The sequence below is a fragment of the Prionailurus viverrinus genome, chromosome F1, assembly GCF_022837055.1.
Source record: "Prionailurus viverrinus isolate Anna chromosome F1, UM_Priviv_1.0, whole genome shotgun sequence".
NCBI classification, from domain to species: domain Eukaryota; kingdom Metazoa; phylum Chordata; class Mammalia; order Carnivora; family Felidae; genus Prionailurus; species Prionailurus viverrinus.
The window spans coordinates 65,096,697-65,109,273 of NC_062577.1; the positions used below are offsets into that span (position 1 = coordinate 65,096,697).

Genomic DNA, 12,577 nt, shown 5'->3' on the forward strand with positions numbered 1-12,577 from the left:
GGGAGGTGGGGGGCGGGGATCCTCCAAATGGCAGTGAGGAAGGAGAAAGGGGTCAAACCAAGCAGCCAGAAGAAGGCTGGAACAGCAGCAGTGGCTTCCTAGGGTTCTGGAACAACAGGCAAGAAGGGAAGCAGCCCTTGGGGGTGAGGAAGACTTTTCCCAATTACCATGGCGGTGTGAATAAAGGGTGTCCCTTTGTTGTAGAAACTACGAGGGCCCTCGAGGGCCACGCTGTTACGGAGGAGCCACACACTTTACAGGCCTTTGGTGGGCACTTGTCTGCCTCCTCGGGGGTTTTATAGCAACTTTGGGCTGTAAGATGACTTTTCTCTACAAAAGATGGGTTGGGAGCCAGAGGGGGAGAAGGAAGAATGAAAACCCAGGCCCCTGAGGCTGCCAGGGTATTCTTCCCCCTAAAGGATCCTGGGATGGGTAGTGCAGGGGCTAGAAGACAAAGATGCGGTGAGTCAGTTTCAGGAAGTCTTTATTATAATCTAACTCCCAGCAACATTTCTCCCTGGATCCTTTCTTAGTCTTTCTCGGAAATGAAGACCTTGTATTTGTTACTTTTCTTTTCCATGAATTTCTCCCAATAAATATATGTAAATTCTATCCCTCTTGTAACGTCAGTCTCTGCGACTCTCTCCTACTCTGTTCTCTAGCGAATTATCATTCAGCATCGCAGGGTTCGGGACACTCCATCTCCGTCACTGAACTGTTCCCTCGCTCCTTTCTCTCTCCAGCTCCTGGCCCTTTAACACCCTCCCAGGTGACTCACCTTCCTTCCTCATTCCTTTGTTAAGGACCCAACATTCCAAGGCAGGAGGACTAGCCAGCCAATCACAGCCCTGGCAAGCCGGCCTCCGGCTTGAGATTGGCTGGAGCTGTGGTTGGCGGGAGGCTCACCGCGCAGATCTATCAGAGGTTGGGGAGGGGGTTTCTGGGAATCAGCGGTCAGGGAGAATTTGTTCTGGGGGCTGCCTATGTTCTTGGAGAAAATCCTTCAAGTAGAGCTGGGGCCATAGGGGTCTCTGGCTTGGAGAGACTCCAAACTGGAGGCAGGCTGAGAACCCATCTCTCGGTCTCCTGGGGGCTTGGCTGCCCCGTGCCCACTTTGGTTTTTAACTACGATCTTGGGACCCAAAGGTCTGAAGGCTGAGTTCCCAGGCCTGTTCCTAAGAAGTCTTTTCCAGCAGCCCTGGATCTCTCCAGTCTCAACATTCTGCTTTCCCGACGTCGGAAACAGCCGGAAAATAAACACCCTGATGACTAAACGGTTTCTCCAGCGAGAGCCTGGGGAAGCACTAAAAATAGAGGCCACAAGTGAGGGGAGGTTCCCCACTTGAGGGGGGAGGCACTTTCCCATCTTGCTACTGCCACAGCCCCAGCCCTGGCACAAAGGCTCTGCTCCTCTCACGGTCCTCTGGGACAGGACAGATGGGCTCCCCTAGCCTCCCCTGAGTGAGGTCTTTGGGGCAAGCTAGCCCTGCATCGCAGGGAAGACTGACATCTTCTGGTGCTGGGGCCCCATCTCCCAGATCTGATGGAGAACGGAGAAGCTACATTTGGGGACAAAGCAGGACACTGTTTAAATCAGGTTTCCCGAAGGAGGGGCCAGGTGGAAGGGTTGGAAACTGAGGCCAAGGAAATAGGAGCCTGCTGGCTTCCTGTTTTAGGACATACAAGATAAACCTCCAACCTATTGGCAAAGCAGCTCCACTGATCTTGCCTCCTTTGAGGCCCGAATGGGACAATGGGCCTAAAGTTGTCTTGGGAGTCCAACCCTTAAGTTATTATAATGTAGCGTGAGGCACTGTTCTAAGCAGTCTACTTGCATACGCTCATTTAATCTCCACACCAAACGTGGGGGTTAGGCACTGTTATCACCATCTCCATTTTAGCCATGAGGATCACGAGGCTCAGGGAGGTTAACCCATGTACCCATGTTCACAGGTAACATACATGGGGGAAGGTAACGCAGGGTAAGGTGAGGACTCGAACCCAGGCAGCTCCACTGCTCCACTGTTGATGCTTTCGATCACCACGACTAGCTGCCTCTCTCGTATGTATCAGTCTCTTCACCCAGAACTTAACCCAACACTTCACGCAGAATCTTGTCTTTGTTCAGTAAATCAGACCCAGCCAGATAGAAATCAGGGTGTGTGAAGAACTGAGCGCCCCTCTGTTCTGCAAGGTTCTTAGAGATCGAAGCCGGATTCCATCATTTCCTAAGGCTGCAGGTAGAAAACAGCAGGATCCGGAGGTGATAGGTTTGCTGGAGAAGAAGTCTGCCGGGTCAGTGGGGTAGGCAGGCATGGCACCCACACTTCTGTTGTAGGGCACGTGAAGATTCACCACGCCCTGGGGCAACTAGGGATTTTTTAATTTTTAATTTTTTTTTTTTTAAGAGCTACTACTGCTTCTTTAATAAGATGCTTTCGGGCGTTTCCTGTGCTGGGGGAAATTAAGGTCCCGCCCCTTTAAATTGCCCCCCTCGGCTGTAAGTGCTCTGGGACCGCAGGCACTGGGGATTAGGTCACCCAAGAACTATGAGCTGTCGCTTTAAATTGCTGGGCGTCTGCCGAACCGGGCCCGGGGAGGGAGGCGCCCGTCACAGGTAGAGGGGCGGGCGAGCTCCCCAGGTAACCCCCGGCAGAGAACGTGCTCCTCTGCGCTCGGCTTCGGCGCACACTAAGTGGGGGAGCCGGAATCTTGTCGCCATTTGGCGTCCACCCTGAATTTGTCTACTTAGACCGCCACCTCCAACTCTCCCGGGGCTTGGGGGCCGAGGGGGGCCGCTCGTGTGCGCGGGTGCGCGGCGGCTGTCGCGCCTGCGGGGAGGACCGCGGCAAGCGGACGGGAGCAGCAGCGCCGAGGGGCGCCCCGCGCCGGCCGGCCCTCCGCGATCGGCTAGCCTCGCCTCCCCGCGCCGCCAGCCCGGCCCCCTCCCCATCCCTCCCTTCGCCTCGCCTCGCCTCGCCTCGCCTCGCCTCGCCTCGCCACCCCTCCCCTCCCCTCGCGGCCGGCGGAGGGATCCGCCGCTCCCGGCGCCGCAGCCTAGCCTGGAGGGCGGTGGGTGGGGCGCCCGGCCCGCCCGGCCGGCCGCGGGAGGCGCGAGGCGGGGCCGCGGCCAGATCCGCCCCCTCCGGCCCCGCCCCGCCGCCGCGGGCTCCTCCCATTGGCCCCCCTGCCTGCCCGTCAGCCCCGGGCCCCACCCCTCAAGCTAGGCTGAGCTGTGCCTACGTCGGCCTCGACTCCCGGGGGCTGGAGGAGTTACCTTTGGAGCCCGAAAGGAGGAAGGAAGCAAAATATCAACAACGCCGAGGCGGCTCGGGCGCTCGGCCCCGGTTCCCCCTGCCCGCCGCGCGCCTGTCCGCCCCCGCGCCCCCGGCGGGGGCCCAGGCCCCCCGGCGCCGCCCAGGGCCCGCGCGGACGCCGGCCTCATTTGTTATTCCCCCCGCCCGGAGCTGCGGCTGCCCGGTGTTGAAGATCCCCCGGACCGGGGGCGAGGGCCACGCGTCCCAGCCGTGACACCCCCTTCCCCCAGCGGGGCCGGTGAGTAGGGGAAAATAATGCGCCTGCCGCTTTAAGAGGCCCCCTCCCCCACCCCGTCCTGGGTTTGGGGTGGAGGGTGGTCGGGACCGTCCCCCTGAGGGGTGGGATGGGGTGGCCCCCGGGTGGGAGGAACTCGCGGAGCTGGCTGTTTCCGGGCGGCGTCGGTGGGAGACGACGTGGGGGGCTGCTTGTTTGTGTGGGGGACGCGGCCGGGGGACAAGTGCAGGGGGCTCATTCCCCTGCGCGTCGGGGTCGGGGTGGGGACCCGCGCTTGGGGACGCGCCCGGCTGCGGGTGTCCGGGGTTACGACGGCCTCCGAGTGGTCTGCGAAGGGGCGCCATCCTCAGAGGGGGTCTCCGGTGACAGCCGGGAGCGACTGACATTTTAACAGGCGGCCCTCCCTCCCTCTCCCTCCTCGCGCCGCCTGTTCACTCCTCCTTGGCCCGAAATGGTGCAGAAGGGGGCCTGGGAGGGCGGCGGGAGGGTGGGGGCGGGGGGGAGCCGCAGCTGTTTGGGAAGCGGGGGAGGGAGGGGGGACGTCGTTCAGATGACACCGGGGTGGTGGGTTGGGGTGTGTGAGTGTGTGTGTGTCCGGGGCCCGGGTTTGCCGGGTGCCTGTGGAGTTGGGACGCGGGGCCGCCGCGGGCGTGGGCACGCTCGACCCTTCCTGGGGACCTCCTACCTCCGTTCCGAGACCCCTGATCTGGTTCGGCAGCAGCCCCAGTCGGAGAAACCCTGGCCAGAAGTTTGCAGCTGTTCAACATCTGGGCACGAGTTCTCCAGTCCCTCTCTCCACCAATGGCAGGCTGGACTGGTCTGGGAGTGGGGGTCGAGGGAGAGTTTGGGGGGCTTTCGGGGAGGGAGGGCCAAAGGAGACTGGGATGCATCCTGTGTCTCGCGCCCACGCCAGCCCCCTCCTGTCAGGTTGGGGTCTTAGGGGGATGAGCAGAAGGCTCCTTCTTCGTGATTCCGGCCGACCTCTCAGCAGCCTCCAGAGGTCTGTCCCTGTGCGGGGAGGGTCCTGGTTGGGGGCACACTTTGCACCACGACTGGGTTACCTCGGGTTTGTCCTTCCGAGTGGGAGGCTCTCTGTACCTCCTCCTAAACGGTGCATTGTTGGTGGGTTGGGGGAGGGTACAGTGGGTGGATCCTGTGTCCCCCTTCCCTGTGCCCAGTCCCCTTTGTGAGGGTTCCCAGTTGGCCTGGTTTCTTTGGTTTGGGGGGTGGCGCTCCCCCCCTCCCTCAGCCCCTCCGCGGGTCTCCTAGGCAATTCGGGGGCCAGCCTGGACTATGGGAAGTTTGCCGTCTGGGGCGGTGACCTTGGGCTGCTCTGGCCTCAGAGTAGGAGGGGAGCCCAGGCCAGCTGGAGATTGGGTGTATTGAAGTTAGGGAGCTGTCCGCCTCCCACTTGTCCTCAAACCCCGGACAGGGAGGTCCTGGTAGCCAAGGAGAGCATTGAAAAGGCACATGTCAGTGTTCACAGCTGTCCAGCCCGCCTGTGGCCGCTGGGTCACACCCGCCCCAGGACTTAGCCTGGCTGTCCCAGCTCCCACGGCCTGCCTGGGAATGAATTTCCTTCCTGTGGTTTCCCAGTGTGTTGGGCAGGAGGTGGGGGCGGGGTGGGATCAGCGTGAGGGTGGCTGAGGACCCGTTCATGTGGGGTGACTGGGGGGATACTAGAGCTGATGTGTGGCTCTTTCCCACTTTGTCCTAGCACAGGCGGTTGGACCTTTAAGTGTCAGTGCTCATATTCTCTTTGTTGTCTCTCCCCCACCCCCCACCTACTCTGTATGTGCTTGTGTGTGTGTGTGTGTGTGTGTGTGTGTGTGTGTGTGTGTGTGTATGTATGTGTGTAGATTTGTAAGGGAGGGGTCTCTGGTTTCCCTGGAAAAGGAAGAGTTTTCACTCACACTCCTCTAGAGACCAGAGAGGTTGAGCCTTTTGCCTGAGATCACACAGCAAGTCTGTGTCAGAGCTTCAGTCTCACTGTGCTGTTTCAGGCATGGCTTCATAGTAGGGAGAGGCCATAAGAAGGAAGCCACAATTCTTGCTCTTGGAACCCCCGTTCCAAGGGAAGAAGTGGGACCTGGTCAGAGAGCATCATAACCCTTGTGTTGGGGGATGGGCGTGAGAGGTTCCTCCGGGGCTTCTGTGCCCTGGACCCATTGGCTGGAGCAGAGTGGTGGGGCATTTAGAAGGGTGGCTGTTACTGCCCATTGCCCACCCCACTCTGTCCCTTCTGCTTCGGGGCTGGAGGGGCCTGGGCTTCCCAGCTCTGCCCTGGCTCCTGGCTCTTCTCACAGGCTGGGAGATATGATAGTCTTTCTGGCTGCTGTTATATAATCTTTCTCCAGCAGGTTTTTTTTTTTTTTTTTTTTTAATCTTCCCTGGTCTTTCCTGGGAGGTGTGTGCTGGGGGGGGCGGGGGGCAGCGTGGAGGATACACTTAGGTGGGGTCTAGAGTATCAGAGCAAGGAGGCGGCGGTGGGGGGGGGTAGGGCCACTGGCCCCTTAGGGGAGAGGAAGCCTGAGGTTAGACCCTCACTGATTGTGACCTAACCCTTCCCACTGTTCCTCCTCTGAGTCTGCCCTGGGAAGGTGTCTCTGAGCATCCTGAGCCCTCGTGCCCCCAGAGAGGCCTGGTCCTCCGCTCATCTTGCTGACCTTCTCCTGGCCACCTGGGCCTGCACTTGTGCCCCCCTTCATCAGCCTTCCCGAGGCTGGCACTGCGTCCAGAATCTCGGCGCTCACGCTGGCCTGGTGTGGGTGGGCCCCGTGCGGGACACCTTGCCAGCCCCTTCTCTGCCTGTGTGGGCGCAGGAGGAGGCAGGGACAGACGGGTGGGGCCGGCATTTCCCTACTTGCCTTTGGAGCCAAGGCCCCCGTTTCTCTGCCCTTCTAGTGCGGGCGGCCGTGGCCTTACCAGAGAAGGGGAGCTGATGGGGGTTGGGTCGTGGAGGCCCGACCTCCGGGGCACGGGTCGTAGCTGGCGTCCGTTCAGTTTCCGTGGCGGACGTGAGGATCGGACGTGGGCCTGGAGTCCGCCGTCGAGGGCCAGATCCTGGGTCTCGTGGCACGGTGGTGGTGGTGGGTTCTCCCCATCCCTGGGGACCACGGCTGGGACTCTCCGGGCTCTCTGAGGCCACCTGGTCTGAGGCAATTGTCTCCCTTTTTACAGGGAGGAGGAGGAGGTGGCGAGCCGGCCGAGCCTCAGCATCACTGTAATTGCTGGTGGCTTTTATGAGCCAGTCATGGGGCCGGAGTCCGGCCAACCGACCGTCCTTCTGTCCCAGTTTGGTGACTTACTCATGGCGGGAGGGGGAGGTGTGAGGCGCTAGCCGCTCTGCGCGGGACGCAGGACACCTGGCCGTGCTGTGGCTGATGCCGCCCGGCCTGTCCACCCCGGCAGCATGCGGGGAGGGACCCGTGGGCGGAGCTGGCTCAGGGCACAGAGGTGGCTCTAGCCTGGCCTGGGAAAGACGGGGATCTCCAAGCACTTGCTTCTCTGGTGGTTCTAGGCGGCTCTGCTGAAAGGCCTCGCACGGCGGCCTTGTGAGGACGGGGTATTCAATTTCTCTCCTGCTCCCTTGCCTGAAGCCGAGGAGAGTTTGTCTGGAGTCTTTGGGCCCCTTCCCCCCGGCAGGGGTGCTGGGGGAGGAGGAGGGTCTCCTACAGACTGCTGTGCCCAGACGCACGTGGCACGTCCCCAGAGTTCAGTGGTGCACACGCATGAAGGTGTGCAAGTACACACGCGCGCACACGAGCGTGTGGACACCCACGGAGCAGCTGCCGGTCCGAGGGGGGCGGGGGAGGGCAGCAAATGGAAAGATGATTAAAGGCTCGGAGGCCTGGGACGGGTGGGGGACGAGGGGCGAGAACATGTAAGAGGGAGGGCTGACCAGAGCAGGAGGCACGGAGGTGAGACCACAGCTGGGCAGCCCCCCCTGGCTGACCTCTGTCACCACCCCTGCAGCATCCCCACGTGCCCCTCCCCGAGGCCCTGGCTCGCACCGCCTCTGCCCCTCATGCTGACCTGTGCCCTGGGGTAAGTCAGCCCTCCAGGGATCCAGGAGTGTCACTAGCCTTGTGATCAGAGCACCCGGGAGTCCTGCTCTGGCTGTGGTCCCTGTCACCCTCCCCACTCACTCTGATGAGCAGGGTGGCATCTGAGTCCTCAGGCATTGTGGGGGTAGATCCTCAGCCTGGCTGGTCCCCAAGCCCCTTTGCGTCTGATTTTTCCTTTTCCCGAGGCTGTGGCCGCAACCCCACCATTCCTGGGAGCCTAGCTATGCTTCTGGCTGGTCCTGGCTGGCGTGGAGACCCGAGGACGTGTTCACGGACTCTGCGCGGGACCCTGACAGCCTTTGCAGGGATGGGGAGTGCCCGCTGTCTGGGCTGTCTCCCTCTGCTGCAGGCTGCGAAGGGAGGGACTTGTCCAGAGCTTGGCCTGTTGCTGGCCACACCCAGGCGGGACCATATTTACTCATTTAAACGCAGCCTCCCGGGAGGCTCCGGGCTCTAGGCCTGGTCACTGACCTTGGCTTGGTGCCCCTGGCCGGGTGCTCCGGCCACTCCCCTAGGAGTTGGGCAGACCAGGGAAGCATATAGGAAAGGAGGCGTTCTCGCCCTCTGGTCAAGGGAACTTCACCGTCGGCCGTACCCCTTTGCTCTACTTTCCAGTATACTTTGGAGACCTAAAACTGAAAGTTTTGAGATCCCTGGGCACTGGAGGAAGGAAACTTCCATTTGTCGTGTCCCTGTGTGCCAAGCTCTGTGCTGGGCATGGTGACACAGAGACTTGCGTTTGTCTGCACGACTTCTTCCCAGTTGGGGAGCCGAGTTGGAGGTTGAAGCCACTTGCTTCGGGGGTCGTCTGCTCCACACCCCTGTCTCCACATCACTCGATCCAGCTGGAGTAGGGAGACCTCACAGGCCCCTCTTCCCAGTTGGCAAGTGTCAGGGGCCCTGTCTGAGGCGAAGGGAAGGGTCCCGCCCTGCGGCCGGGGCCATGTAGCCGGGGGCCCCGGGAGGCCAGGGAGGAGGAAGAGGACGAGTGGAAGGACTCCCTGGCAGAGGTCAGAGGTGCGTTTGGTGGCACACTGAGGGACATGTTGCTTCGGTTCCCTGGGGAGGTGTTGTCCCCCGATGGAGTGCCACGGGAGGAGGGCCCCAGGCAAGGAGTGTGAGGGCAGGCCCCAGTGACCCCCTGCTTGTGCCCCCTCGAGCTGGGTACAGCGAGACCCCAGTGCGGGAAGGCGGGCCGGGCCAGAGCTCTGGCTTGTGGGAAGGCGGGAGGCCTGGCTGGTGGGGCCTGTGCCCTGGGAGGGGTTGCTAGAACCCCCAGGGGGAGGGAGGTGTGGTGGGCCCACCCCTGTCGCTCCGCTCCACCGCTGACCTGCTGACCGGGGGGGGGGGGGGGGCCTGTCCCTGCCCGGCTCTGAGTTGACTTCCGTGGGGAGACGCGAGGCGGTCCGGAGAGCGGGGGCTTAGACGGTGTGCCTCTTTTCTTCTGGACCCCAGTTGCAGCCTGGCCTGGACCTGCCGGCCCTGGGCGGCCGCCCTGAAGGCAGGGTGGGGGCAGGCGGTGTCCTGGCAGGGGCTCGGTTGTGTGGGAGGTACTGAGGGGGCCCTGCGGGGGCCTCCGGGCCTAGGGCTCAGTCTGGCTCTGGGATGGGCTGGGGACACTGAGCGGAGCCCTGCCTCCCCAGCCGGCTGCCTCCTTGCCTCAGAACCGGCCCCTCCACCTCCACCTCGCCGTGAGTTTGAGTCCGAGCAGATCCCTCTGGCCGCATGCTCCCTCAGTCCTCATGATTGCCCCCTGCCCCGCCCCCTCCCAGCAGATACTTGGGGTTCGGTTTGGGAGAATACGGAGTAAGAGAGCTCATCCCCAACCTCAAGAGGAAACAGTCGGTGGGGGGGGGGGGGGGAGAGGAGGGGTCTGTCTCCTTTCTGGAGCCTTCCTGCTCCAGGCTCCAGGCAATCAAGTAACCTGGAGGCCTAGAGAATGGAGCTGATGACCTCAAACCTCGAGTTTTCTCCTTTAAAGCGTGTCTGTGTTCTGCGTTTGGTGAAGGGTCACGGTTGGGGTGGACCAGGAGGAAGGGCTGATTTTGGACAGGGTGGGGGGGACTTTGGCCTCCCCCCTCACATCTCTTCTTGACCTTTGAGCCCCTTTCCTCCAGCCGGCACAGTTGCCCCCCCCCCCCCGCCTTTGCTGACTCCCCGGTGCACCCCCCCATGGCAGGCCTGTGGGGCCCGGACTGACTGGGTGGAGACAGGTGTCCTGGCCCAGCTGTTCCCTCTTGTTTCTCCCACCTGTCAGCCCAGGGGGGGAAGGGGTGAGGGGCTGGCCGGCAGGGGAGGGTAGGAACCCCTCTGCCCCCTGGGTGGGGGTGGGTCCCAGTGGTAAAGTGTGGCAGAAGGGTTGAGAGTGGACAACTGGCCGGACTTCCCCCCCGCTCAGAGGAAGGATTGCACCAGATCACAGGCAGAGAAAGCTGGTCGACAGCCAGGGGTCCTGGCCGGCGAGCAGAGGGTCTTTGCACAGAACCTTCACGCGAGGGCGGGATGCGGGGTAGCGGGGAGGGGTGCGACTTGAATGTGGGGTCAAGTGTTTGCATAGCTGTGTGGAGGTACCCCCCTCCACCCGCCGGGCCCCCTCCATCTGGCTGGGCATCTTAGCCCCACCTGGCACCTTTCCTGAAAGCAGCAAGCTAATCCTGTAAGAGCTGCCTGGCTGGCCGCCTCAGCAGGCCCACGCAGCCGCACTGCCCGCCCTCCCCTGCCAGGGGCTTAGAGGACTGTCCTTCCAGTCCGGAGGAGACCCAGCCGCCGCCCTGAGCGGCCCCTTTAAATCCCCCGTGGCTCCCTGAGGTCGTGATGTCTCTAGGAGGATTTGCCTTCTCTGATTGGATTGGCCTCTTTCGGCCCGGTGTGTACTGTGACTGTAGGTGGACAGTCACATTCTGACCCCCACCTTGCCCGTCATCAGGATGGGTCCCACCCGGTGTGAGGGAGGGCCCAGGCCTCGGGCCTTCTCTTCCTCTCTTCTGGCCCCCAGGTTCTGGCAGTCAGGGCCCAGACCCCCTCCGTCTGCTTCAGCCGGGCCCCTGCCCTGTGCTTGGGAAGGAAAGATCTAACCGCTTTAAACAAGGGACCAGGCGCCGCCCTGGAAGAGAGTGCCCTTCCGAGACTGCCCCCCGCTCGCTTTCCTCCATTGTTTCCTTTTTAGCCTGCTCTCCCTTTGGTCGGGGGCCTCCGGTCCATAGTTACCCCACGCCCTCATTCCCACGGGAAGTCCCTCCCCTGGTCTAACCATCAGCCCACCCGTCGGCTATGGCAGGCGGCCCAGACACGGCACCGGTGGCGTTATGCTCACCCAACGGCTCCCAAGCTGACCCGCCCCCAAGGCCCCAGCTGCCACTTTCACTTCTGTCTCCTGAGACCCCAGAGGGAAGTTGGGTGGGGAGGTGGAAGGTGACACACTAACCGTCCCAACCGCTTCATCTGGCCAGGGGCCCTTGTCCACCACTCTCCTCTAGGCGACTGAAGCGGCTTTAGGTTCCAGTGGAAGGATGGGCCACTGTGGGAGGGAAGGAGGTTAGATAGCAGGAAGGACTGCCCGAGGATAGGAGGCCACTGCTGGGCTTCCCGTGTTTCAGAGGGCAGGGCTGGAAGCGTCGGCACTGTAACTGGACAGGCAGAGGTCAGCTTGTCCGACCTCCTCAGGGCAGGCAGGGGACCGGTGGCCCTGGGGCGCCCATCGGTTGGAGTGGTGTACTAGGTCCCCATGCTCTCCTGTACGTTTACCCACTGCCCGTGCTTGGCTGGGTGACTTTTCTTTTTAAGCTTATTTATTTTGAGCGAGTGAGCGAGAGAGAGAGAGAGAGAGAGAGAGAGAGAGAGAGAGAACACAGGTGGGGAAGGGCAGAGAGAGGGAGGGAGAGAGAGAGAGAGTCCCAAGCAGGCTCAGTGCTGTCCGTGCAGAGCACGGTGTGGGGCTCAAACCCATGAACTGTGAGACCGTGACCCGAGCCAAAGCCAGACATTTAACCGACTGAGCCACCCAGGTGCCCCTGGGTGACTTCTAACAAAGCAAACTTGAGCCCCAGAGACTATTTTGAGGCCAAAACTTCAGCCCTGGGAAGTCCTCTCGGTAGCTTTGCATCTGTCTTGCCTGCTGCGCTGGACCGCCCCCTCTCGTTCGGAGTGTTGGAAATGGATTTTAGAAATAAGGACGGGGCGGAAGTAAAGGACAGCCCGCCGCATCCTTCTGCTGCCCCAGCCTTGGGGCCTTGGTGCTCAGCCGTGGGGCAGGGCTTTTCTCCTGGGGAGCCCCGGGCAGCCGTGCGGCGGGCACGCTTCACTGCCCGAGTCTCTCCTGCTGCAGCCCTCACTCCTCACTACACCTGCTCCCTTGTCCTCACCTGGACAGGCACCTGGGCACAAGTGGGGGACCCTGTTGCCTGAGAACTCAGGACCACCAGGATTATTGATCAATCCAGGAGTGCCTTCTGGAGGAGAAAGATGGCACTGGAGGTCTGAGGTACCAGGAACGCCATCCGAAGTGCCTAGGGATGCTGGGGGGGGGGGGGGGGCAGTTCCTGGAATGGGAAGTTGAGCCCAGATGGAATAAGGTCAGAGACACTATGCAAATCCTCATGCAAATGAGTGGTAGTGAGTCATTCCTGATCAGTCCGCCCCGGTAGAGTGTGAAGCAAGGCTCAGGCTCGGGTTCCAGAACTGACCCCACTTATGACCATGACCGTGACCTTGGGCCAGTCATTACTTAGTAATCAGCAGTAGGACCCCAAGCCCTGGGTCCGATAGGCATTCCAGGTGTGCTTGGGCAGTGCGGTAGCTGACTCTCGGCTGCCAGGGCCCTGGCGTCCCCTCCTGGCGTCCCCTCCTGGTGTCCCCTCCTGGTGTCCCCTCCTGGCGTCCCCTCCTGGCGTCCCCTCCTCGTACCCACCCTGGCTGACCCTGGGCCCCCATCGACCCTCGCCATCTGTTGTGAGGATGAC

At 61.9% G+C, this 12,577-nt stretch overlaps 1 protein-coding gene across 3 annotated transcripts in view; it reads left to right on the plus strand.

The window, feature by feature from the left end:
* The first annotated feature begins 3,212 nt into the window (after window positions 1-3,212).
* Window positions 3,213-12,577, plus strand: part of MEF2D (myocyte enhancer factor 2D) — a 29,796-nt gene continuing 20,431 nt past the window's right edge. The window contains exon 1 of one of the 3 annotated variants that reach the window (XM_047839821.1): window positions 3,213-3,555. The gene's annotated coding sequence lies outside the window, so the exon portion shown is untranslated. The remainder of the gene's footprint in view (window positions 3,556-12,577) is intronic. The other 2 variants (XM_047839819.1, XM_047839822.1) reach the window with 2 other exon arrangements.